The sequence below is a fragment of the Mesoplodon mirus genome (assembly GCF_964341445.2).
Source record: "Mesoplodon mirus genome assembly, chromosome: 1".
NCBI lineage: Eukaryota > Metazoa > Chordata > Mammalia > Artiodactyla > Ziphiidae > Mesoplodon > Mesoplodon mirus.
Genome location: NC_138976.1, coordinates 229,940,137 through 229,965,124, shown reverse-complemented (window position 1 = coordinate 229,965,124; position 24,988 = coordinate 229,940,137).

Genomic DNA, 24,988 nt, shown 5'->3' with positions numbered 1-24,988 from the left:
TAAGTTTAAGGTATAGAGAAAAATGACATATACAATAGTGATATGATTATCACAATAAGTTTAGTTAACATCCATTATCTTGTATATAGTAAAAGGAAAAATTTTTTTTATCTTGCGATGAGAACTTTTTGAATCTACTCTCAACAGTTTTCAAATATACATACAACAGTATTCGCTGTAGTCATCATGTTGTATGTTACGTCCTCAGTAATTACTTATTTTATAATCTTTATTCTCTATGACTTTGGTGTTTTTTTTTATTCCACATATAAGGGACATCATACCGTATTTGTCTTTCTCTGTCTGACTTAATTCACTGAGCACGATGCCCTCAAGGTCCATGCATGCTGTCATATACGGCAGGATTTTCTTCTTTCTTATGGCCGAGTAATATTGTACATGTCTATCTCTGTATCTTTATCATCTATGTCTATAGATCTCTCACAGCATCTTTATCCATTCGTCCATCTATGTTTGTTTCCATGCCTTGGCGATTGTGAATAATGCTGCTATGAACAGAGGGGTGCAGGTATCTCTTTGACAGGGTGTTTTTGTTTCCTTTGGATATAGTTCCAGAAGTAGAATTGCTGTCTCATACGATAGTTCTATTTTTAACTTTTTGAGGAACCTCCATAGTGTTTTCCATGGTGGTTGCATCAGTTTACAATACTATCAACAGTGCATAAGGGTTTTCTTTTCTCCACACCCTCAGCCAGCATTTGTCATCTCTTGTGTTTGTGATGACAGCCATTCTAACAAGTGTGACGTGACACTCCATTATGGTTTTCATTTGCGTTTCCCTGATGACTAGTGATGTTGAGCATTTTTTCATGTATCTGTTGGCCATTCATATATCTTCTTTGAAAAAATATCAATTCAGGTCCTTTGCCCATTTTAAAATTGGATTATTATTATTATTATTTTGCTATTGAGTTGTTTGAGTTCTTCATATGTTTTGGATTTTAACCCCTTATCAGATGTATGGTTTGCAAATATTTTTTCCCATACTGTAGGTTTGGTTTTTTTTTTTTTTTTCACTTTGTTGATCATTTCTTTTGCTGTGCAAAATGTTTTAGTTTGATGTAGCCCCACTTGTTTGTTATTGCTTTTGTTGCTTGTGCTTTGGATGTTATATCCCAAAAAATCATTACCTAGACCCATGTCAAAGAGCTTTTTTCCTATGCTTTTTCTAAGAGTTTTATCGTTTCCAGTCTTACATTTAAGTCTTTAATCCATTTTGAGTTAGTTTTTGTGATTATGTAAGATACCGATCTAGTCTCAGTCGTTTACATGTGAATGCCCAATTTTCCTAGCACCATTTATTGAAGAGACTGTCTTTTCTCCATTGAGTATTCTTAGCTCTCTTGACATACATTAGGTGACCATATGTGCATGGGTTAATTTCTGGGCTCTCTATTCTGTTCCATTGTTATGCCAGTACCATATGGTCTGTATTATGTTGAAGTATGTTCCTTCTATACCCAATTTCTTACGTTTTTATTGTGAACACATAATGAATTTTGTCAAATGGTTTCCCTGTATCTATTGAGCTGATCATAATTCTATTGATTTGCAGATGTTGAACCATCCTTGCATCCCAGGGATAAATACAAGTTGATCGTGGTGAATGATCCTTTAATGTGCCGCTGAATTCAGTTTGCTAGTATTTTATTGAAAAATTTTACATTAATATTCATCAGGGATGTTGACCTTATAATTTCCTTTCCTTGTGGTGTCCTTTTCTGGCATTGGTATCAGGTTAATGCTGGCCTCATAAATAAGTTTTGTAGAGGTCCCTCCTCTTCAGTTTTCTGGAAGAGTTTGAGAAGGATTGGTGTTAATTCTTCTTTAAATGTTTTGTAAAATTCACCAGCGAAGCCAATTGGTCTTAGACTTTTTCTGCTGTTGCTGTTGGGAGATTTTTGGTTATTGATTCAATCTTTTCTTTTAGGTTGTACAGTTTCTTGGTGTATAGTTGTTCATAGTATCTTCTTACGATCCTTTATATTTCTGTGGTATCAACTGTAACGTCTTGTCTTTCATTTATAATTTTGTTGAATTGGGTCCTCTTTCTTCTTTTTTTTTTGGTTAGTCTAGCCAAAACTTTTATACTTTGTTTATCTTTTCAAAGAAGCAACTCTTATTAATCTTTTGTATTGTTTTCCTGTTCTCTATTTATTTCTGCTCTAATCTTTATTATTTCTCTCCTGCTAACTTTTGGCTTAATTTGTTCTTTTTCTAGTTCCTTGAGGTGCAGAGTCAGGTTGCTTATTTGAGATCTTTTTTGTTTCTTAATGTAAGTGTTTATTGCTATGACCATCCATCTTAGAACTGCTTTTGCTGTGTTCCATCAGTCTTGGTATGTTGTGTTTCCATTTTCATCTGTCTCAAGAAACTTTTTAAGTTTTTCCTTTAATTTTGCCTTTGATCCATTGGTTGTTCAAGAGAATGTTATTTAATATCCATCAGTTTTCCTCTTGTTATTAGTTTCTAGTTTCATTCTGTTGTGGTCAGGGAAGATGTTTGGTATGCTTTCAATCTTCTTGAATTGCTAAGACTTGTTTTGTGACCTAACATGTGGTCTGTCATAGAAAATGAAGCATGTGTGCTTGAGAAGAATTTGTATTCTGCTGTTGTCAGGTAGACTATTCTTTATATGTCTGTTTGGTACATTTGCTCTATGGTGTTGATCAGATCTAATGTTTCTTTATTTATTTTCTGTGGATGATATATGTATTGTTTAGAGTGGGATATTAAAGTCCCTATCTATTATTGTATTGTACTGTGTTGCTGTTTATTTCTCCTTTGGCTCTGTTAGTTTTTGTTTATTTTTAGATACTCTGATGTTGGATGCCCAAATATTTACAATTGTTATATTTTCTTGGTGTATTGATCCCTTTATCATTGTGTAATGACCTTCTTTGTCTCATTTTGCCATTTTTAGTTTAAAGTCTAATTTGTGTGATATAAGTATAGATACCTATAATTTTTTTTGGGGGGTTACCATTTGCTAGAAATAACCTTTTTCCATTCCTTCACTCTGTCTGCTTGTGTCTTTAAGGCTAAAGTTGGTCTCTTGTAGGAAGTATATTGTTGGATATTTTTTTAAAATCCATTCAGCCCTCAAGAGAAAAACAAATACCATATGCTAACACATATATATGGAATCTTAAAAAAAAATGTGGTAATGAAGAACCTAGGGGCAGGACAGGAATAAAGATGCAGACATAGAGAAAGGACTTGAGGATACAGGGAGGGGGAAGGGTAAGCTGGGACAAAGTGAAAGAGTGGCATGGACATATATACACTACCAAATGTAAAGTAGATAGCTAGTGGGAAGCAGCCATATAGCACAGGGAGATCAGCTCAGGGCTTTGTGTCCCCCTAGAGGTGTGGGATAGGGAGGGTGGGAGGGAGATGTAAGAGGAAAGAGATATGGGGGTATATGTATATGCATAGCTGATTCACTTTGTAATAAGGCAGAAACTAACACACCACTGTAAAGCAATTATACGCCAATAAAGATGTTAAAACAAAAAAGCCATTCAGCCCTCTATGTCTTTTGATTGCAAATTTCAATCTATTTGCATTTAAAGTAATGATAGATAAGGACTTACTATTGTCATTTAGTTTGTTGTTTTCTGACTGTTTTGTAGATCCATTGTTCCTTGCTTCTTATCCTGATATCTTTTTTTTCTGTTTTGATGTCTTTTGGTATTAGTATGTTTTGGTTTCTTTATCATGTTCTTTTGTGCAATTATGACAGGTTTTCCCCTTGTAGTTACCATAAGGCTTACATAAAATTTCTTAAAATTATAACACCCTATTTTAAATTGATTAATAACGTAACTTTTGTAACACTGTTAAACTTTACACTTTTATTTCTCCACCTCATATTTTAGGTTATGGATGTCACAGTTTTCATATTTTTCATATTATCCAATAACAGATTATTATTTCTTTTTTTAAGATTTTTTTTCTTGCTGTGGACCATTTTTAAAGTCCTTATTGAATTTGTTACAATATTGCTTCTGTTTTATGTTTTGGTGTTTTGCCTACAAGGCATATGGGATCTTAGGTCCCTGACTAGGGATTGGACCTGCACCCCCTGCATTGGAAGGCGAAGTCTTAACCACTGGACCTCCAGGGAAGTCCCAGATTATTATAATTATGGTTATTTTTACTACTTTTGTTTTTTAACTTTTAAACTAGAGTTGTAAGTGAATTATGCACCACCATTATCATATTACAGAATTGAACTTTAACTATATATTTATCATTACCAGTAAGTTTTACACTGCCTTTTTATGTTTTTATGATGTTAATTAACATCCTTTATTTCCATCTTTGTCTTTGATATTTGACAATTTAATTATAATGTAACTTAGTGTAGCCCTTTTGAGTTCAACCAATTGGGGGTCTTTTGGGTCTCGTGGAAATGGATGTCCATTTCTCTCCCCATGTTTGGGAAGTTTTCAGCCATTATTTATTTAAATATACTTTCTCTCCCTTTTTCTTTCTCTTCTCCTTCTGGAATTCCCATAATGCAGATATTGTTTCTTTTGATTATATCCCATAAGTCCCATAGGCTTTCTTCACTCTTTTACATTATTTTTTCTTTTGCTCCTCTGACTGGATAATTTCAGATGTTCTGTGTTCTATGATCTAGTTTGCTTTTGAAGCTCTCTGTTAAATTCTTCAGTTCTGTTATTGTAGTTTTTAGCTCTAGGATTTCTGTTTCTTTTTGTTTGTTTGTTTTTTGATGGTTTCTATTTCTTTTTTGAACTTCTTATTTGTTTAGGCATTTCCTTACTGATTTATTTTAGTTTTTTGTCTGTGTATTCTTGTAGTTCACTAAACTTCTTTAAGAGGATAATTCTGGATTCTTTGTCTGAGAGCTGATATATCCATTTCTGTAGGGTCAGTTGTTGAAGATGTATTAGTTTCCTTTGGTGGTGTCATGTTTACCTGATTTTTCATGATCCTTGATTCCTTATATTGGTATCTATGCATCTCAGTAGGTGGTTTCCTCTTCTGTAGCTTCCAGGTTTGCTTTGGCAGAGACAGTTCTTAACCAGTCAACTCAGTTGGGTGTTTTAGATGTGTCCACTCTTAATGTCCTTGGGCAGGTGGGGCCTGCTGTCAGGGTCTATTCTGGGGCAAGGCCATTGCCTGAGCTCCGAGGTTAGGGGTGGTGTGGTTCTCACTGGCTGGGAACAGGTGACTAGGACTGCTGGCTTGGTTCCCTGCTCAAGAGATGCTGTAGGATGGGCTCTGTGCTTGCCTGAGTTCTCTGGTCAGGCTTCCTAGACAGTCAGGACTGGGTACTATACTCAGATGTAGATGGGGCCATGAATTAGCTTCCCTGCCCTGGTGGGGTGCAGAATGGGCTCCAAAGCCCACAGAGCTCATTGTTTGGGGACCTGAATCAGGCAAGACTGTGCACTGAATTCCCTGGCCAGATGGGGTCACTGGTTTTGCTCTGTGGACCGGACAGCCATAGGCTCTGCTCTCTGTTCAGGTGTCATTGGAAGCGGGGCTGTAGAAAGGGCTCTACAGCCTCCCTGTGCTCTGGTTGGGCTTCCAGTTTGGGCTAAAGGCTGGATTCAGCAGTGGGGGTGGGGGTGTGCGTGGTGGCTGTGAATTAGTCTCCCTCACTGGTTAGAGCAGGAGAAATGGCTCCAATTCCAGCAAGGTCTTTGTGGTCTTGACTCAAGCCAACTCATGCTCCAGGTTCTGTGGCCAAATTGGCCCACTGCCTTTGCTCTGCCTGCTGGACTCTATGCCCAGGAGTTGCTGGGGTACCCAGCTTTCCTGTTGTCCTGGCCAGGCTTTCTGCTCAGGTGTGGCTGGGAGCTGCACTCCAGGTATCCGGGGCTAAGTTATCTCCCCTGACCAGGCCCGGCAGGAACGCTGGCTCCAAGCAGCCTCCCAGGTGTCCCCAGTCAGGCTTTCTGCTCAGGTGTGGCTGGAGCTACACTCAGCAGTGGGTGGGGCTATAAATTAGCTCCCTGGCATGGGTGGGGCAGGAGAAGAGTTCCAGGCTCCGGGAAGCTTCTTGTTCGGGGTCTTAACTCAAGCTGACCTGCGGGCCAAGTTCCCGGGCTTTGCTGCGTGGGTGGTCAGCTCTGCCTGCCGCCCTCTCTGCTTGAGTGTCACTAAGGTAAGCAGCGTGCAGGTGCTCTGGCCAGGCTTTCTGGTCTTTTCCAGGCGGGGCCGGGAGCTGCACTCAGCAGTGGGCAGGCCTGAGGCGGGGCTCCCCTGCCTGGCGTGGAGCCGGGGTGAGCAGACGAGGCCCCAAAGCCAGCAGGGCTCTTACTGGGGCCCTGGGTCTGGCTGGCCTGTGACCCGCTGGGTTCCCTGGTCTGCCTGCATCACTGGCCCGGCTCTGCCAAGGGGCCCGCTAGCCGGCCGCGCGGGTGGGAGCTCTGTGCGCCGAGACCCGTGTGCTCGTGCTGCAGGCCCCTCCTCTCCTCCATCAGATTCCTCCTGAGGGAGACGCAGGAAGCGACCCACAGGCCCGGGGGGCTGGCTGTCCACCCGGGCTCTCTTCCCCCGGAGGAGCCGGACGCTCAGGGGAGGCCCCGTGCGGCGCTGCCGGCCTCGGGGAGGGCAAGTCGTCAGCGTGTAGCCGCTCCTCGGGCCCTTTACTGGCCTCTGTCTCGGTCTCTGTGGTGCAGGGGTGTCGCCAAACCCCCTTTTGTCGGATTCGCTCAGTGCCGTCCTGGGCATGAACAGCTGTTAGTTGCTCTTCTGAAGGGGTGTGAGGCTGGGAACAACCTATGTCGCCGTCTTGGGGACTTCACTCGAGGGATGGTATTTTGGAAGAAAGGCCAAATGTCTGCTTTTCTTGGGTTTCTGCCTCCTTTTCTTCTGCGTTTTCAGCCAGTTATCAGACCTTGTCTCCCAGGAGTCGTGATGCTACAGAAAAGCAGAGAAAGGCTTTTGGGTTGTGTTGCAAAAACCTAGGGCCCAAAGGAAAGGCTGATGTGAAAGGCTTCCTGTCCCCGTCCTCCTCGCCCTCTCCTGGGGTGGGGGCAGGAAGGACCCCTGCCCTCCAGAGTGTCACGGAGTACGACATAGACTGCGGTACACGCCTGGCCTCACCGAGGTCCTGCAAGCTCCCCTGTGGGCACTGAATTTACAAACTCAGATGGACCTAGGAAGGGCCCCCGCAGCAGGATTGAGTTCCCTCCAAGAAAGAGGCCAGGAGAGGATAAGGGCTTCCTTGTTTGCATGAAAAGAGGGTGAACGAGCTCAGGCGGTTTCCAGCTCCCTCAGGAGTATTGTTTTCACCTGGACCTCATGAGGAACTCCTGGCAAGGGCTTATGATTAACTCTCCACCACGGAGCCGAAGCTTGCAGCAGAAACTAAGCTCAAGTATAAAGAAAAGAAGTGCACATCGCGTAGATGGGCTGAATTTGTAACCCAGTGCACTTAGATAAACCAACTGTCTGTCACCCAAGGGACCCCAAGGCCTCCAACCTTCTCAAGCCCCCTTTCCTTTGATATATTGGCAGGATGGCTCTTACCTTCACCCCTTGTGGCGTGGAAACTCTAGCCGTCTTAAATGCCTCCGGGGGTGATGTTTTCTGGGCACTGCCTGCCCTGATTTCTTCCACCGACTGCGCTGTTTCTCTGTCTGCTCACTGCCCTCCCTCTTCTGTAGCCGGGACACCCATTTCCTCCTTTCCTTATTCCTCTGATGCGTCACTCACCAAGGTTGATGAGACTAGCGTATTTTTAAAGGAGGTTTGAGGTCATGGAGCGAAATAACAGCAGAAATTAACCGTAAGCAGCTACTGGAAATGAAAGCGTGAATATTAAGAGTCCTAAAAGCGACTGTCTCTTTACGTATCTCCTTAGACACTTTTTTCTGTTGCGTCCAGAGATCTCGGAGTCAAAAGTCCTAGTGAATTTTCTCTGGAATGGTGTTTTGAAGCTCTCTGCGCTTTTCTAAAGTGTACTTGAAAATGATCAAAACTACTTTGGGTGCTTGATGCCAGACAAGAGACCTGCAGTGTTAAGAAGGGGGGTCACGTGTGGATGCTCTGAAACATGGTTGCAAAGGGAGCTGTGTCCTCATCCAGGGCCTTGCCTTCCTCTGCAGCTCCTCTCTGCCTTGTCCGCACTGTGCCTCCGTGAATGACGCAGCTCGCAGCTCGGGCAGAAGCGTCAGTCCTCCACCCTGGCCCTTTTCCGCGTCGGTTGCTAGGTGCACACCAGGCTCCCGTAGTTCTTCGTGAAATACTCTGCATCAGACACAGACCATATCCTTAAAGGTCATGAGTTGCCCCACACGATAAGCTTGTCCCTCCTACCCTTTGGTACCACTGAAACTTACTAAGAGTCCTCTTCGGAGCGCTACACAACAGCTCCTATTTCTAACAAGAGCCTTGAAACGGTCTGTTGAACTTGACACAGGTGATAGCACAAGACACACCAGCCTCACTCCTCCATCATTAAGGGCATTGAAATTCAGAGCGCTGCTCCAGAGGCATCAAGACCTGGTCCTTGGAGTGGTCTCATCAATGTAACTGTTCAGCCTCGGATGAAGTAACAGGAAGCAGTGTCAGCTCCCTGGATCCCAGGAAATCACATCTCGTGGAAGAGTGATTCAGCTGCTAAAACAATGAGGGCGAGAGTTGCCAGGAGCGGTTGAGAAGCTCTTCCAGCCTAGTGGAGATCACACTAAAAGCAAGTGGTGTGCGTGCCGATGGATCACTATCCATCCCCGTGATGCTTTGCTCAGAAAGGAAGACCATCCTCCCCTGGGCGTGTGCCATCGGGTCACAGTCTTACTCTGGGCAATTGCATACACTCTGAACATTTGTTACCCCAGCCTGCAGTTACTGGCTTTTTAGTTAGTAGATGCCACTTGGCCTTCATGGAGGCTGGTGCAAAGTCTTACTCATCTTTGCATCCTGAATGGCGCACACGTTGCCTTGTTTATGGTGAATTTACAGTAGATGCCTGAGGAATACTGTTCCTAACTTAGCTCCTGGTCAGAGAACTGGAGCTTAGTGATTGACTCGTGTCAGCAGCTCAGGACTGCAGGACACAGATAGGTTGAGTAATGGGAAGAGTGCAGACCAGCCTGGTGAGCGTGATGGTAGCTACCACTGCTGTTAACTCAGTTATGCTTGTACACGTGCCCTTCGAACACCTTCCAGACCTACTGGTCATCTTGAAAAATAAGCATCTCTGTCCCGCCTCGGGATCCTGGTGCAGGCTGCTCCTTGCACCCAGAACTCTCTTTCTTGCTCTGCATGTGGCTGGTGTCTTCTCATCTTTTAATGTTGTTTTCGTCTGAATGGTCTCCTCTGACCACATAACCTGTGTTTCCTGCCCCCACCAACCAGTTCCATGGCATTTACAATATCCTATTAGTTCATTTATCTGTTGACTTGTTTTCTTAGTCTGCCTTTACTGAAAGTCTTCCCTTGACTGTTTGCAGAGTTGCCCACTCATTGAGTGGACTTCTGCTTCTCTCCAAATTGCAGAATATTAGTACCATTCTTAGGATTTTTTTCAACCCACTTTCTTTGCTTAGTAACCTTTTTGGAGAATAGGGCTCTGTTACAAGTCTTGTACCACATATAGTGAACAGTCATAGCATTTGCTGTGGACATATTCAATTGATGTGGCACTGTCCCAAACATCCCAGGTGTGACACAACATACAATTGATGCCTCTATTCTTAAAATTCAAAGAAATTCTAAATTTCTGGTTTCTTTCTAGGTGTCTGTTGCCCAATATTTATAGCACCAAGCTACTCTCCTTCCCTTGTTTGTTTGCTGCTATTGAATTTGAGTTTTTCTCTTTCAGTACTCCTTTTAAAACTTGTATTAACCCAAGAGACTGGGCTAGGACTTCATGCTATGCTTTATATTATAAAACAAAAAAAGCTATTTAAAATAGGGAATCACGTAAAATAGGGAATCACGTGTACTCATTCAAGGAAAGTTAAATTTTTACTCTCTTGCTGTTATATACCTGTAACATGTCATTCATATTCTAATTAAAAAATGTAATAGTGCTCTAGATACCAGTTGCATATCTCTTCTCTGCATTTAGTTTTTAATTTTTTTAAAGATTTTTTTTTGATGGGAACCATTTTTAAAGTGTTTATTGAATTTGTTGCAATATTACTTCTGTTTTATGTTTTGGTGTTTTGGCCACAAGTCATGTGGGATCTTAGCTCCCCAACCAGGGATCGAACCCACACCCCCTGCACTGGAAGGCGATGTCCCAACGACTGGACTGCCAGGGAAGTCCCTTCTCTGTGTTTATTATCTAGCCAGTCTTAAAATGGAAAATTTGGGGGGAAATAAATTCATGTGTTTAGTTATCCTGTATTTTATGTATTTACCTTTTGAAATAATGAGATATACCTACATATACATATATATACATGTATTAATAAAAACGATCCTTGGCAAAATGACCTAGTCTTGCAACTCTTACTGCAAATTTGTATAGTTTTACTAGTTTTACCCTTTCCCTTATGAGAAATTACACAATTATCTGTCAGATATTTCAGCCAATCTCTGTGTTTTATCCTTTCCTAAGGAACCCACAGACACACACATACACCCGCATACATACGTAGACATACAGTTTTTTTTTTGTTGTTTTTTTTTAGATTACAGAGTAATATAGCAAAATGTTTGACACTGGATACTGTAAACTCTTATACAAGGAATGCAAGTTGATATACTTAACAAATCTCTAAGTAGGCATTTAAAACCAGATAGTCAATACCTCATCAGGATTACTTAAATGATTGCTCAATTGCAGTATTTTGTATTCTTCCTTCTAGTGATATAATTATTTTATATTATATTATATTTTATTTTTTAAAGATATTTTTTTGGATACGGACCATTTTTAAAGTCTGTATTGAATATTTCTTCTGTTTTATGTTTTGGTTTTTTGGCCGTGAGGCATGTGGGATCTCAGCTCCCCTGCCAGGGATTGAACCCGCATGCCCTGCATTGGAAGGTGAAGTCTTAACCACTGGACCGCCAGGGAAGTCCCATCTAATAGATTTTTTTTTTTTTTTTTTTTTTTTTTTTAAATTTTATTTTATTTTATTTTTTTGCTTTATAACAAATTTAATCAGTTATACATATACATATGTTTCCATATCCCCTCCCTTTTGCGTCTCCCTCCCACCCTCCCTATCCCACCCCTCCAGGCGGTCACAAAGTACCAAGCTGATCTCCCTGTGCTATGCGGCTGCTTCCCACTAGCTATTTACCTCACGTTTGGTAGTGTATATATGTCCATGCCGCTCTTTCACTTTGTCACAGCTTACCCTTCCCCCTCCCCATATCCTCAAGTCCATTCTCTAGTAGGTCTGTGTCTTTATTCCTGTCTTACCCCTATGTTCTTCATGACATTTTTTTTTCTTAAATTCCATATATATGTGTTAGCATACAGTATTTGTCTTTCTCTTTCTGACTTACTTCACTCTGTATGACAGACTCTAGGTCTATCCACCTCATTACAAATAGCTCAATTTCATTTCTTTTTATGGCTGAGTAATATTCCATTGTATATATGTGCCACATCTTCTTTACCCATTCATCGGATGATGGACACTTAGGTTGTTTCCATCTCCGGGCTATTGTAAATAGGGCTGCTATGAACATTTTGGTACATGTCTCTTTTTGAATTATGGTTTTCTCAGGGTATATGCCCAGTAGTGGGATTGCTGGGTCATATGGTAGTTCTATTTGTAGTTTTTTAAGGAACCTCCATACCGTTCTCCATAGCGGCTGTACCAATTCACATTCCCACCAGCAGTGCAAGAGTGTTCCCTTTTTTCCACACCCTCTCCAGCATTTATTGTTTCTAGATTTTTTGATGATGGCCATTCTGACTGGTGTGAGATGATATCTCATTGTAGTTTTGATTTGCATTTCTCTAATGAGTAAAGATGTTGAGCATCCTTTCATGTGTTTGTTGGCAGTCTGTATATCTTCTGTGGAGAAATGTCTATTTAGGTCTTCTGCCCATTTTTGGATTGGGTTGTTTGTTTTTTTGTTATTGAGCTGCATGAGCTGCTTATAAATTTTGGAGATTAATCCTTTGTCAGTTGCTTCATTTGCAAATATTTTCTCCCATTCTGAGGGTTGTCTTTTGGTCTTGTTTATGGTTTCCTTTGCTGTGCAAAAGCTTTTAAGTTTCATTAGGTCCCATGTGTTTATTTTTGTCTTTATTTCCATTTCTCTAGGAGGTGGGTCCAAAAGGATCTTGCTGTGATTTATGTCATAGAGTGTTCTGCCTATGTTTTCCTCTAAGAGTTTGATAGTGTCTGGCCTTACATTTAGGTCTTTAATCCATTTTGAGCTTATTTTTGTGTATGGTGTTAGGGAATGATCTAATCTCATACTTTTACATGTCCCTATCCAGTTTTCCCAGCACCACTTATTGAAGAGACTGTCCTTTCTCCACTGTACATTCCTGCCTCCTTTATCAAAGATAAGGTGACCATATGTCCGTGGGTTTAACTCTGGGCTTTCTATCCTGTTCCATTGATCTATCTTTCTGTTTTTGTGCCAGTACCATACTGTCTTGATTACTGTAGCTTTGTAGTATAGTCTGAAGTCAGGGAGCCTGATTCCTCCAGCTCCATTTTTCGTTCTCAAGATTGCTTTGGCTATTCGGGGTCTTTTGTGTTTCCATACAAATTGTGAAATTTTTTGTTCTAGTTCTGTGAAAAATGCCAGTGGTAGTTTGATAGGGATTGCATTGAACCTGTAGATTGCTTTGGGTAGTAGAGTCATTTTCACAATGTTGATTCTTCCAATCCAAGAACATGGTACATCTCTCCATCTATTTGTATCATCTTTAATTTCTTTCATCAGTGTCTTATAATTTTCTGCATACAGGTCTTTTGTCTCCTTAGGTAGGTTTATTCCTAGATATTTTCTTCTTTTTGTTGCAATGGTAAATGGGAGTGTTTCCTTGATTTCTCTTTCAGATTTTTCATCATCAGTATATAGGAATGCCAGAGATTTCTGTGCATTAATTTTGTATCCTGCAACTTTACCAAATTCATTGATTAACTCTAGTAGTTTTCTGGTAGCATCTTTAGGATTCTCTATGTATAGTATCATGTCATCTGCAAACAGTGACAGCTTTACTTCTTCTTTTCCAATTTGGATTCCTTTTATTTCCTTTTCTTCTCTGATTGCTGTGGCTAAAACTTCCAAAACTAGGTTGAATAAGAGTGGTGAAAGTGGGCAACCTTGTCTAGTTCCTGATCTTAGTGGAAATGGTTTCAGTTTTTCACCATTGAGGACGATGCTGGCTGTGGGTTTGTCATATATGGCCTTTATTATGTTGAGGAAAGTTCCCTCTATGCCTACTTTCTGCAGGGTTTTTATCATAAATGGGTGTTGAATTTTGTCGAAAGCTTTCTCTGCATCTATTGAGATGATCATATGGTTTTTCTCCTTCAGTTTGTTAATATGGTGTATCACGTTGATTGATTTGCGTATATTGAAGAATCCTTGCATTCCTGGAATAAACCCCACTTGATCATGGTGTATGATCCTTTTAATGTGCTGTTGGATTCTGTTTGCTAGGATTTTGTTGAGGATTTTTGCATCTATGTTCATCAGTGATATTGGCCTGTAGTTTTCTTTCTTTGTGACATCCTTGCCTGGTTTTGGTATCAAGGTGATGGTGGCCTCGTAGAATGAGTTTGGGAGTGTTCCTCCCTCTGCTATATTTTGGAAGAGTTTCAGAAGGACAGGTGTTAGCTCTTCTCTAAATGCTTGATAGAATTCGCCTGTGAAGCCATCTGGTCCTGGGCTTTTGTTTGTTGGAAGATTTTTTATCACAGTTTCAATTTCAGTGCTTGTGATTGGTCTGTTCATATTTTCTATTTCTTCCTGATTCAGTCTCGGCAGGTTGTGCTTTTCTAAGAATTTGTCCATTTCTTCCAGGTTGTCCATTTTATTGGCATAGAGTTGCTTATAGTAATCTCTCATGATCTTTTTTATTTCTGTAGTGTCAGTTGTTACTTCTCCTTTTTCATTTCTAATTCTATTGATTTGAGTCTTCTCCCTTTTTTTCTTGATGAGTCTGGCTAATGGTTTATCAATTTTGTTTATCTTCTCAAAGAACCAGCTTTTAGTTTGATTGATCTTTGCTATCGTTTCCTTCATTTCTTTTTCATTTATTTCTGATCTGATTTTTATGATTTCTTTCCTTCTGCTAACTTTGGGATGTTTTTGTTCTTCTTTCTCTAATTGCTTTAGGTGCAAGGTTAGGTTGTTTATTCGAGATGTTTCCTGTTTCTTAAGGTGGGATTGTATTGCTATAAACTTCCCTCTTAGAACTGCTTTTGCTGCATCCCATAGGTTTTGGGTCGTCGTGTCTCCATTGTCATTTGTTTCTAGGTATTTTTTAATTTCCTCTTTGATTTCTTCAGTGATCACTTCGTTATTAAGTAGTGTATTGTTTAGCCTCCATGTGTTTGTATTTTTTACAGCTCTTTTCCTGTAATTGATATCTAGTCTCATAGCATTGTGGTCAGAAAAGATACTTGATACAATTTCAATTTTCTTAAATTTACCAAGGCTTGATTTGTGACCCAAGATATGATCTATCCTGGAGAATGTTCCATGAGCACTTGAGAAAAATGTGTATTCTGTTGTTTTTGGATGGAATGTCCTATAAATATCAATTAAGTCCATCTTGTTTAATGTATCATTTAAAGCTTGTGTTTCCTTATTTATTTTCATTTTGGATGATCTGTCCATTGGTGAAAGTGGGGTGTTAAAGTCCCCTACTATGAGTGTGTTACTGTCGATTTCTCCTTTTATGGCTGTTAGTATTTGCCTTATGTATTGAGGGGCTCCTATGTTGGGTGCATAAATATTTACAATTGTTATATCTTCTTCTTGGATCGATCCCTTGATCATTATGTAGTGTCCTTCTTTGTCTCTTCTAGTAGTCCTTATTTTAAAGTCTATTTTGTCTGATATGAGAATTGCTACTCCAGCTTTCTTTTGGTTTCCATTTGCATGGAATATCTTTTTCCATCCCCTTACTTTCAGTCTGTATGTGTCTCTAGGTCTGAAGTGGGTCTCTTGTAGACAGCATATAGATGGGTCTTGTTTTTGTATCCATTCAGCCACTCTGTGTCTTTTGGTGGGAGCATTTAGTCCATTTACATTTAAGGTAATTATCGATATGTATGTTCCTATTCCCATTTTCTTAATTGTTTTGGGTTCATTATTGTAGGTCTTTTCCTTCTGTTGTGTTTCTTGCCTAGAGAAGTTCCTTTAGCATTTGTTGTAAAGCTGGTTTGGTGGTGCTGAACTCTCTCAGCTTTTGCTTGTCTGTAAACGTTTTAATTTCTCCATCAAATCTGAATGAGATCCTTGCTGGGTAGAGTAATCTTGGTTGCAGGTTTTTCTCCTTCATCACTTTAAGTATGTCCTGCCACTCCCTTCTGGCTTGTAGAGTTTCTGCTGAGAGATCAGCTGTTATCCTGATGGGGATTCCCTTGTGTGTTATTTGTTGTTTTTGCCTTGCTGCTTTTAATATGATTTCTTTGTGTTTAATTTTTGACAGTTTGATTAATATGTGTCTTGGCGTATTTCTCCTTGGATTTATTCTGTATGGGACTCTCTGTGCCTCCTGGACTTGATTAACTATTTCCTTTCCCATATTAGGGAAGTTTTCAACTATAATCTCTTCAAATATTTTCTCAGTCCCTTTCTTTTTCTCTTCTTCTTCTGGAACCCCTATAATTCGAATGTTGGTGCGTTTAATGTTGTCCCAGAGGTCTCTGAGACTGTCCTCTGTTCTTTTCATTCTTTTTTCTTTATTTTGCTCTGCAGCAGTTATTTCCACTATTTTATCTTCCACCTCACTTATCCGTTCTTCTGCCTCAGTTATTCTGCTATTGATCCCATCTAGAGTATTTTTTATTTCATGTATTGTGTTTTTAATCGATGCTTGATTCATCTTTAGTTCTTCTAGGTCCTTGTTAACTGTTTCTTGCATTTTGTCTATTCTATTTCCGAGATTTTGTATCTGGGAAATAGAATCTTGGATCATCTTTACCATCATTATTCTGAATTCTTTTTCAGGTAGAGTGCCTATTACCTCTTCATTTGTTAGGTCTGGTGGGTTTTTATCTTGCTCCTTCTCCTGCTGTGTGTTTTTCTGTCTTCTCATTTTGCTTATGTTACTGTGTTTGGGGTCTCCTTTTTGCAGGCTGCAGGTTCGTAGTTCCTGTTGTTTTTGGTGTCTGTCCCCAGTGGCTAAGGTTGGTTTAGTGGGTTGTGTAGGCTTCCTGGTGGAGGGGACTAGTGCCTGTGTTCTGGTGGATGAGGCTGGATCTTGTCTTTCTGGTGGGCAGGTCCACGTCTGGTGGTGTGTTTTGGGGTGTCTGTGGACTTTTTATGATTTTAGGCCACCTCTCTGCTAATGGGTGGCGTTGTGTTCCTGTCTTGCTAGTTGTTTGGCTTAGGGTGTCCAGCACTGTAGCCTGCTGGTCGTTGAGTGAAGCTGGGTGCTGGTGTTGAGATGGAGATCTCTGGAAGATTTTCGCCGTTTGATATTATGTGGAGCTGGGAGGTCTCTTGTGGGCCAGTGTCCTGAAGTTGGCTCTCCCACCTCAGAGGCACAGCACTGACTCCGGGCTCCTCAATTTGGGATGATGTGTTGTCTATTCATGTATTCCACAGATGCAGGGTACATCAAGTTGATTGTGGAGCTTTAATCCGCTGCTTCTGAGGCTGCTGGGAGAGGTTTCCCTTTCTCTTCTTTGTTCTCACAGCTCCTAGGTCTCAGCTTTGGATTTGGCCCCGCCTCTGCGTGTAGGTCGCCGGAGGGCGTCTGTTCTTCGCTCAGATAGGACAGGGTTAAAGGAGCAGCCTCTTCGGGGACTCTGGCTCACTCAGGCCAGGAGGGAGGGAGGGGCACGGAGTGCGGGGCGAGCCTGCAGCGGCAGAGGTCGGCGTGACGTTGCACCAGCCCGAGGCGCACCGTGCGTTCTCCCAGGGAAGCCGCCCCTGGATCCCGGGACTCCGGCAGTGGCGGGCTGCACAGGCTCCCGGAAGGGCGGTGTGGGCAGTGACCTGCGCTCGCACACAGGCTTCTTGGCGGCGGCAGCAGCAGCCCCAGCGTCCCACGCCTGTCACTGGGCTCCGCGCTTTCAGTCGCGACTCGCGCCCGTCCGTGGAGCCCCTTTAAGCAGCGCTCTTAATCCCCTCTCCTCGCGCACCAGGAAACCAAGAGGGAAGAAAAAGTCTCTTGCCTCTTCGGCAGCTCTAGAGTTTTCCCGGACTCCCTCCCGGCTAGCTGTGGCACATTAGCCCCCTTCAGGCTGAGTTCTCGCCACCAGCCCCAGTCCTCTCCCTGCGCTCTGACCGAAGCCCGAGCCTCAGCTTCCAGCACTGCGTGCCCCGGCGGGCGAGCAGACAAGCCTCTCGGGCTGGTGAGTGCCGCTCGGCACCGATCCTCTGTGCGGGAATCTCTCCGCTTTGCCCTACCCAGGTATGTGGGGAGTTTCTTGCCTTTTGGGAGGTCTGGGGTCTTCTGCCAGCGTTCAGTAGGTGTTCTGTAGGAGTTGTTCCACGTGTAGCTGTATTTCTGGTGTATCCGTGGGGAGGAAGGTGATCTCCGCGTCTTACTCTTCCGCCATCTTACCCGGAAGTCCCCATCTAATAGATTTTAAAGAAAACATTCATTGTCTCCATGTTTCTGTGCCAAAAAGATAAAGAATATATTTCACTAAAAATAGAATGTTGTAAGTCCAAGAAATATAAATATTTTCAATGAAATTAAGCGCATCCAGTAATTTTTCAGAAAATAATTTGATCAGATTGGATTTTTTTTTCAGGAGCATGTATCAATACTATTCATTCCTGTTGGATATGGTACCTTTCACATATAAGCAGGAGGGCAACTACGCTCAGATTTTTGAAAACATATTATGTCACATAAGATCTGCTTAAAAAAACAGACATTTTTCTATGCAGAAAAAGGAAGACTTCCAGCATTTAAAATTTTATTACTTTTAATAAGTGTGGCAATTACTGAAATTTATTAAAATACTTACCATAATCAAATGTGCTACTATTATTAATAATGCATATTCTTTTGTTAAATTAAATATAGCTCTTGTATTAATATTCCAGGGAATAGCAAACTGCTATTTCCTTATTTGCTTACCTAATTGTGTAAAAACAAATGTACTAGTCTAATGTCTTATAGATGGGGGAAAAAAATCTTTTTCTTAGATTCTGGGTTTAAATCAATGAGAGAACTGACATGCTGTAGTCTTAGATTCCAGAATTTTTTCCTAGAACTTAGTTCCTATTAGGAAGCGTTCTGCAATGATATCTGAATACCATTAAATTATGCTACCTTCTAAAACTTATCAGTGCCAAGGTGTTGATTTTTATTGGTCTGGTTTATGTTAGTTTAGGTGATAATTTGCTCTCTTGTTTTTACATTTAATGACCACTGTTGAGTCCAAAACTACATTCCTAATTTGAGAATGTTCTGGAAAGGAGCCTCTAATACTACATAATTTTCTCCTTTTTCGGGATCTGTCCATCCTTCTGGACCTTCTGCCCACTTGTGCTTGCACCTGCTAACTACTGGAGAAACGTACACAGCCATGCTGTCCGTGTTTAATTCACATTCCTGATCCCTAGTTCAGGTGGACCCTTAGTGCAATCATGCTGTTTTCCCCTAGGACTTGAATTCTTCTGCTCTCTCTGAGCTGACTGTTTCATACGTTACCTATTTTCAAAACTCCTAGCATCTCTTCTCCATTCTCATTCCCATCCGCAGCTTTTATTTTTACAGTAGGAAAGACCTCCTGCCGCTTCCCCTGACCACAGCTGCCGCCGCCCCCCATCCCGCTTCCCTGCATCCAGGCACTTACACTTGCCTTCTCTTCTGCACCTCTGCGTGGATTGTCCATGTTCCTCCTACCCCTTGGCTGGTGCAAAGAGCCCGTCATCTCTGACTTCATGACCTTGACCTAGCCAGCCTTCCCTCTCTTCTGTTCATCAGTTTCCCCGTTTGCTAGAGAACTCTTATAAGTACACGTGCAGACCCATTCAACTCGCCTGATGCCTTTTACAAACAAAAAGAAACAAAACCCTTCCCGTCTCCAGTTACAGCCCTACATTTATCCTTTCCTTTACAACTAAACCTCTTAGGAGAGATTCCATACCACCTGTCCTCTATTTCTTCCCCACTCTCTCTCTCTCGACTTCACTCGAATAATCCAAGGTGACCACTGACCTCCTCTGTAGTGTCAGATCCAGTGGGTGTAAGAAAAGTCCATCTCACTTTATCAGCAGCATTTGAAACAGTGACTCTTCCTCAGTTCTGGCTTGTTCACTGTGGCTCTGGGGCACCACAGAAGAGCATCTCCGGATCCAGAAGTGCCCTTGGACCCTCTCCCATCACTGTCCTTTCCCTTCTCCTCACATGAGCCATTACCCACATTTGTATAGTAATCACTTTGTAGCTTTTCTTTATAGCTTTTCTAGCTCACGGTGGAGTCCTAAAATTTATCCTGAAGTGGTACCTGTTTTTTGAACTTTATGAATTGGGTCACGTAGAAGGATTTTTGATGTCTTGTTCAACATTGCATTTGCTCTGTGCCGTTGTCGTGGGTGGCCATGGTTCTCACTGCCGTTGCTTTATGCTCATCCACTGTACGAATACATCTCGTGTGGGTCTGTATAGGACTCAGTTTCTGTACCGCTCCACACTTGGGTCCTGCCTGGCTCTCTAGCTGGGTGGGGGGTGGGTGAGCAGCCCTGGCAACTTTCCTAGGAGCTGCTCCAGGTGGGGGGCCACGTGCTTTGCTGACAGTGTGAGGGATGCTGCAGCCACGCCCTGGCTAGAGTGGTCCTGCCTGGCTTCGGCTTTCCTGGTGGCTGCTTGGAGAAACCGCTGACTTGGCTTGTCAGTGGGAGGAGCTTACAGCTCATCTTGGTGGATTCTGACTGATGCAAGGTGAAGACGAGGAGGCGGCTGAGGATGAATTCTTTGCTCTTCCAACCACCAATACACATATATGTAGGGGATGCAGTGCTTAGATGGCCTCTCTGAGGACATCCTGGGAAATCGAGGCGTTAGTTATCTTTGCCGCCAGCCGGAGGCTGGCTCTGTGACACTCCCCTGTGTGTCCTCCTCTTCTCCTGTGTCATCCCCTTTTGCACACGATCCTGTTTCTCTGGAGTACACTCCTCAGTGCTGTGGTATCACATCTGCTTTTGCCTTGGGCTCTGTTTTCTCGAGAACCTAGAAACTGGCTGCCAGGACCAGCTACATAATTGATGGGACCAGTGCAAGATGAAAATATGGAAACCTTTGTTCAACATTAAGAAGGACTTCCAGACGACGACAGCAGAGCATTGAACCAAGTGCAGGACTCTTCTAAGCCCTGGGTCCCGTGTGACTGCTCAGGTCGTGTGTCTGAGAAGCTGGCCTCGGTTCCTCCTATTCCCAGCCCTCCCCCGACCCCTCTTCCCCACTCCCTGTCCTCCAATCCTCCAAGCACGGTCCTCAGGTCCTCCACTATTGCCTGTTTCTTGTATAAACTTCCATCTTTTCCCCATCTGTTTCCTTTCCCATCATTGGCCCCTACTAGGATGACCAGATTAAGCAAATGAAAATCCAGGATTCTCAGTTAACTTTGAATTTCAGATAAAACACAAAAGATTTTTAGTCTAAGTATGTCCCATGAAATACTTGGGACACACTTATCCTAAAAAACGATTATTAGTTTGAGTTTCAGATTTAACTGTTACCCTGTATCATATCTGGCAACCCTCCCCCATTCAGCGCTTTAGATGACAAGGTCTCCGAATCCAGGGCATCTGCGTGCTACGCCCGTGTCTTAAGGGGAAAAGCAGTGCTAGGATCTTTATAAGTACTGATTGATGGGAACATCTGCAGGAAAGCAACACCAACAATCAGATATTTCAAATGTAATTTCCATTTAGGCCTCGCTGATTCTAGAAAGGACTTCCTGAGCTGTTATCAGTGAGCTCTGGCTGGAGGTTTGTAAGGGAAGCTGTATCCTAAGGAGCGTGCCCTCACCTTGGTAACTCTGCAGGATGCCAGCCCAGGGAGACGGTCACATGCAAACCTCTCTGTACCTGTCTTTGCTCCTGGAGATGAATTCATGACCCTTTAAAACAGAGATACTTTCTGCATTGTTCTCTGATTTTCTGCTTTCATCTGGGTAAATAATCTTTCTTTGTCTTTTCTCTTGAGTTAATTGTGACCTGTCTCAGGGGACTTTGAAGAAGAGTAACACCTCACAGATGATTGTCAGTGTGACCATGTAGCATATGAGGTGAGGGGCCACAGGAATCCTTAGGGCAATAACGACACCCCCTCAGTCCCAGGTCCATAGCAAAGGAGGATGTGAAGTAAAAACTGGGTGTCCTTCAAATTGTGTTGAACTAGCAAACCCACAGCTGTACTATAGATGTAGCTCAACTTAATTCAGGGAGCTTATTTTGTAGAAATTAAAATATGAATAAAAGTAGTAAGTTCAGGATAAGGAAGTCTGCTGACCCTTTGACTCTGAACACAAGTGGCTTTCCCTGCCCTAAAAGATGACATAGGATCATTGGGCTGGTGTACATTGCTTCTTTTATTATTTTGAGGTGAAACCCCCCCACCCCCAGTCACCTTAGCCAATGACAATAACACCATTCCCTCGACCTACATCTTTTTTAAAATTAAATTTTAAAATTGAAGTATAGTAGATTTACAATGTTGTGTTAGTTTCATGTGTACAGCAACCGTGTACAGTTATACATATATATATATATATATATATACTTTTTCAGGTTCTTTTCCATTATTATTTATTACTAAGTAATGAGTAGAGTTCCTTGTGCTCTACAGTAGATCCTCGTTGGTTATCTATTTTATATAGAGTAGTGTGTGTATGTTAATCCCAAACTGCTAATTTATTCCTCCCCTGACCCCTTTGGTAACCATAATTGTTTTCTATGTCTGTGAGTCTATGTCTCTTTTGTAAATAAATTCATTTGTATAATTTTTTAGATTCCACATATAAGTGATATCGTATGATATTTGTCTTTCTCTGTCTGACTTACTTCACTTAGGTAGTAACTTCTAGGTAATAATAAGATAATCTCTAGGTCTGTACATGTTGCTTCTTATCAAGTGGCTGAGGTCAGCCTGGGCTCTGCGGCGTCTCGGAGTCTGTTTCTGCCGTTGCTGGGAGGTTTTGTACCACAGCCGTGCTCTCTTACCCTTTCCACACGAAGGGAAGCTGTCTGACTTCACTTCTACCATTTGCGATTTCACGTCTCATCTGACTGTTAATGAGCAGTTGCTTTGTTTGGAGAATTCAGTGCTTTGATTAGCATCTTAAAGGGTTCTTTTCCTGTGGCCAGATTTCTGTTTTTCCCTGTGTCTTAGGCCTGGTTCCCCCACATAGAGGATTCTTCGAAGTCAGTGGAAGCTCGCCGGAAAGGGAGCTGCACTGCCCTGTGGGGTAGACGGTGGGAAGCAAGACTGCAGCAAGACTGCAGCCTGCAGCAAGTTGGTTTCCAACCTGCTTGTGACATAACTGGAAAAATAACGGAATTAGCAGGAAAGAGTATGTTGGGTGTGTTTAAGATAAATTTTAAACAAAACATTAAAAAAAAAAAAAACCTTTAGGGCTTCCCTGGTGGCGCAGTGGTTGAGAGTCCGCCTGCCGATGCAGGGGACACAGGTTCGTGCCCCGGTCCGGGAAGATCCCACATGCCGTGGAGCGGCTGGGCCCGTGAGCCATGGCCGCTGAGCCTGCGCGTCCGGAGCCTGTGCTCCGCAACGGGAGAGGCCGCAACAGTGAGAGGCCCGCGTAACACAAAAAAAACAAAAACAAAAACAAAACCTTTATACGGATTTCTCATTTAGTAAAATGCGTGACTATTGAGTATTCACGTCAATAAAGCAACTAGTTCAACATGATCTAAAGCACGTACGTGTTGCTCATATTGTTTGTCTCTGTAATCTTCATCCTCATCAGTCCAAAATCTCTAAATGGATTTAGTGTGGTTCTTACAGGGATATCATCTTGAAAACGGGACTATAGTATTTAAGGATATGTACTTAAAATCTCTACTCTTCAGAGAGCAAACTCATTGGAAAATGATCCAGATAAACATAAGCCTCAGAGATAAAAATCAGAATGCGTTTGATAGAAACCTTGATTAAGCTTGGTATATGTGGCATGTAAATAATACATTGCTTTAGATATGCTTTTCTTATGGGGGAAAGCTCTCTCATCTAAGCCTCACTTCATGAATTAGTGTCTCCCTTTTTCTTCTAAAATTTCATTTTCATTACAACTGATTCCTGGCATTTGCACCATCTCTTCAAATTAATACAGTTAAAATGGAACTTCTGAGTTTCTTTTCTCGGAGATACTAAAACTTCTCAGCATTTGGAGGACCCGTAACTTTTCTTTAAATGGGCCCATCTTCTAGCCCGAAAAATAATTCTTACATGTCGCTTTAACTCCTAGTTTCAGTACAGACAGATTGTCAGGGTAATAAATTAAAGGCACCACACTGCAGCTCTTCTGGTCAATGTTCTAGCACAGGCCCATATTAATATTTTATTCCCTTTAATATTATTACATGATGCAGGCTTTATTTAAATGGATTTGACTGGTCTCTGGGTTGGCTTGACAATCAGAGGGAAAAATTTATGTTCTGCATTTAATCTTAGCTCAAGGTGCTAAATTATTTCGGAGGTCAAAACCGTCATGCATATCACGCTAAATTATTGAATGTAATAACTATTAGCTAGCTAGCTAGCTATTTAGGGGCTTTTAAAATTGTTTACTTCATGCATCTTGAGCTAATTTTTAAGAAAATCTCCTTTAAGTTTTTTCCCTTTCATGCGCCACTGTTATCCCAGCCTTTGCAACAGGACTAGAGGAAGATGCCGGGTGGCCGTCTTAGAAACCATGAGAAATGTTCATAAAGTACAGAGGGCACTCGTCTTTTCACTGGTTCCATTTTCATATGAAGTTCAAGTATGTTGAGAGAAATAGTGACCTTGTTATAAGCTATTATCTTGAGATAAAAATCACAGAATGCTTTGTATAAAAAAATTGATGGTTAAAAGAATATAGTTGCTGAGGGAACTAAACCTTATTATTCTAATTATTCTAAGAATAATTATTCTAAGAATAATTGGAACAGGATTGAAAAAGGAATTGAAGGATAAAATGATACCATTAGATTTTTAAAGAAATATTTTAATGAGAGATCTGGCAAGTAAAATATATGATAAGGTATTTATTATTTATGATAGAAATGAGTTCCATATATTTGTCCTTTGGTCCAGCCTTCATCTAAAAGGTGGATTCATTCATGTCAGTGGTGGTCTGCAGTATTTGTCGTGTATCAGAGCTCTGATCTTACCTCCTGGACATTTTTGTAACGAGAGCTATAAAACCCTGTACCTTGAGAGTAGAGTTTTGCACCTTTAGGTCCTAGGAAGGTGGCGGTGGGGAGTTGGAAGAAGGCACCTCTTGTCCTGTCTCTGCTTCCTTGGATTTTATCTTAACTACAGCCAGCACCTTTTATGTATGAGGAGCTCTGAGCTTAACCAGTTTTAACTGCTTTACTTAAAGCAGCATCAGTCATGGCCAATGGGCCATGATCAAAAAAAAAAAAAGAGCTTCAAAGGAGAAGGTGACTTTTCTTCCTGGTAATGAACGGCGACGGGCCAAAAACCTTCTCGTACTTCCCAGGGCAGGATAACAACTTATCCGAGTAAAGGGCAGCGAGCTCTGGACGAGGCTGGCTGTTGGTGGGCAGACTGGACCTCACCCAAAGGGCTGACACAGCACTCGTCACCCCATCTTTCTTTCTGTCTTTCCCATCGCACTTCTAAATGACTCCATTCATCTAAATGAGAGCTTCTTGGAAGGCTGTTAGT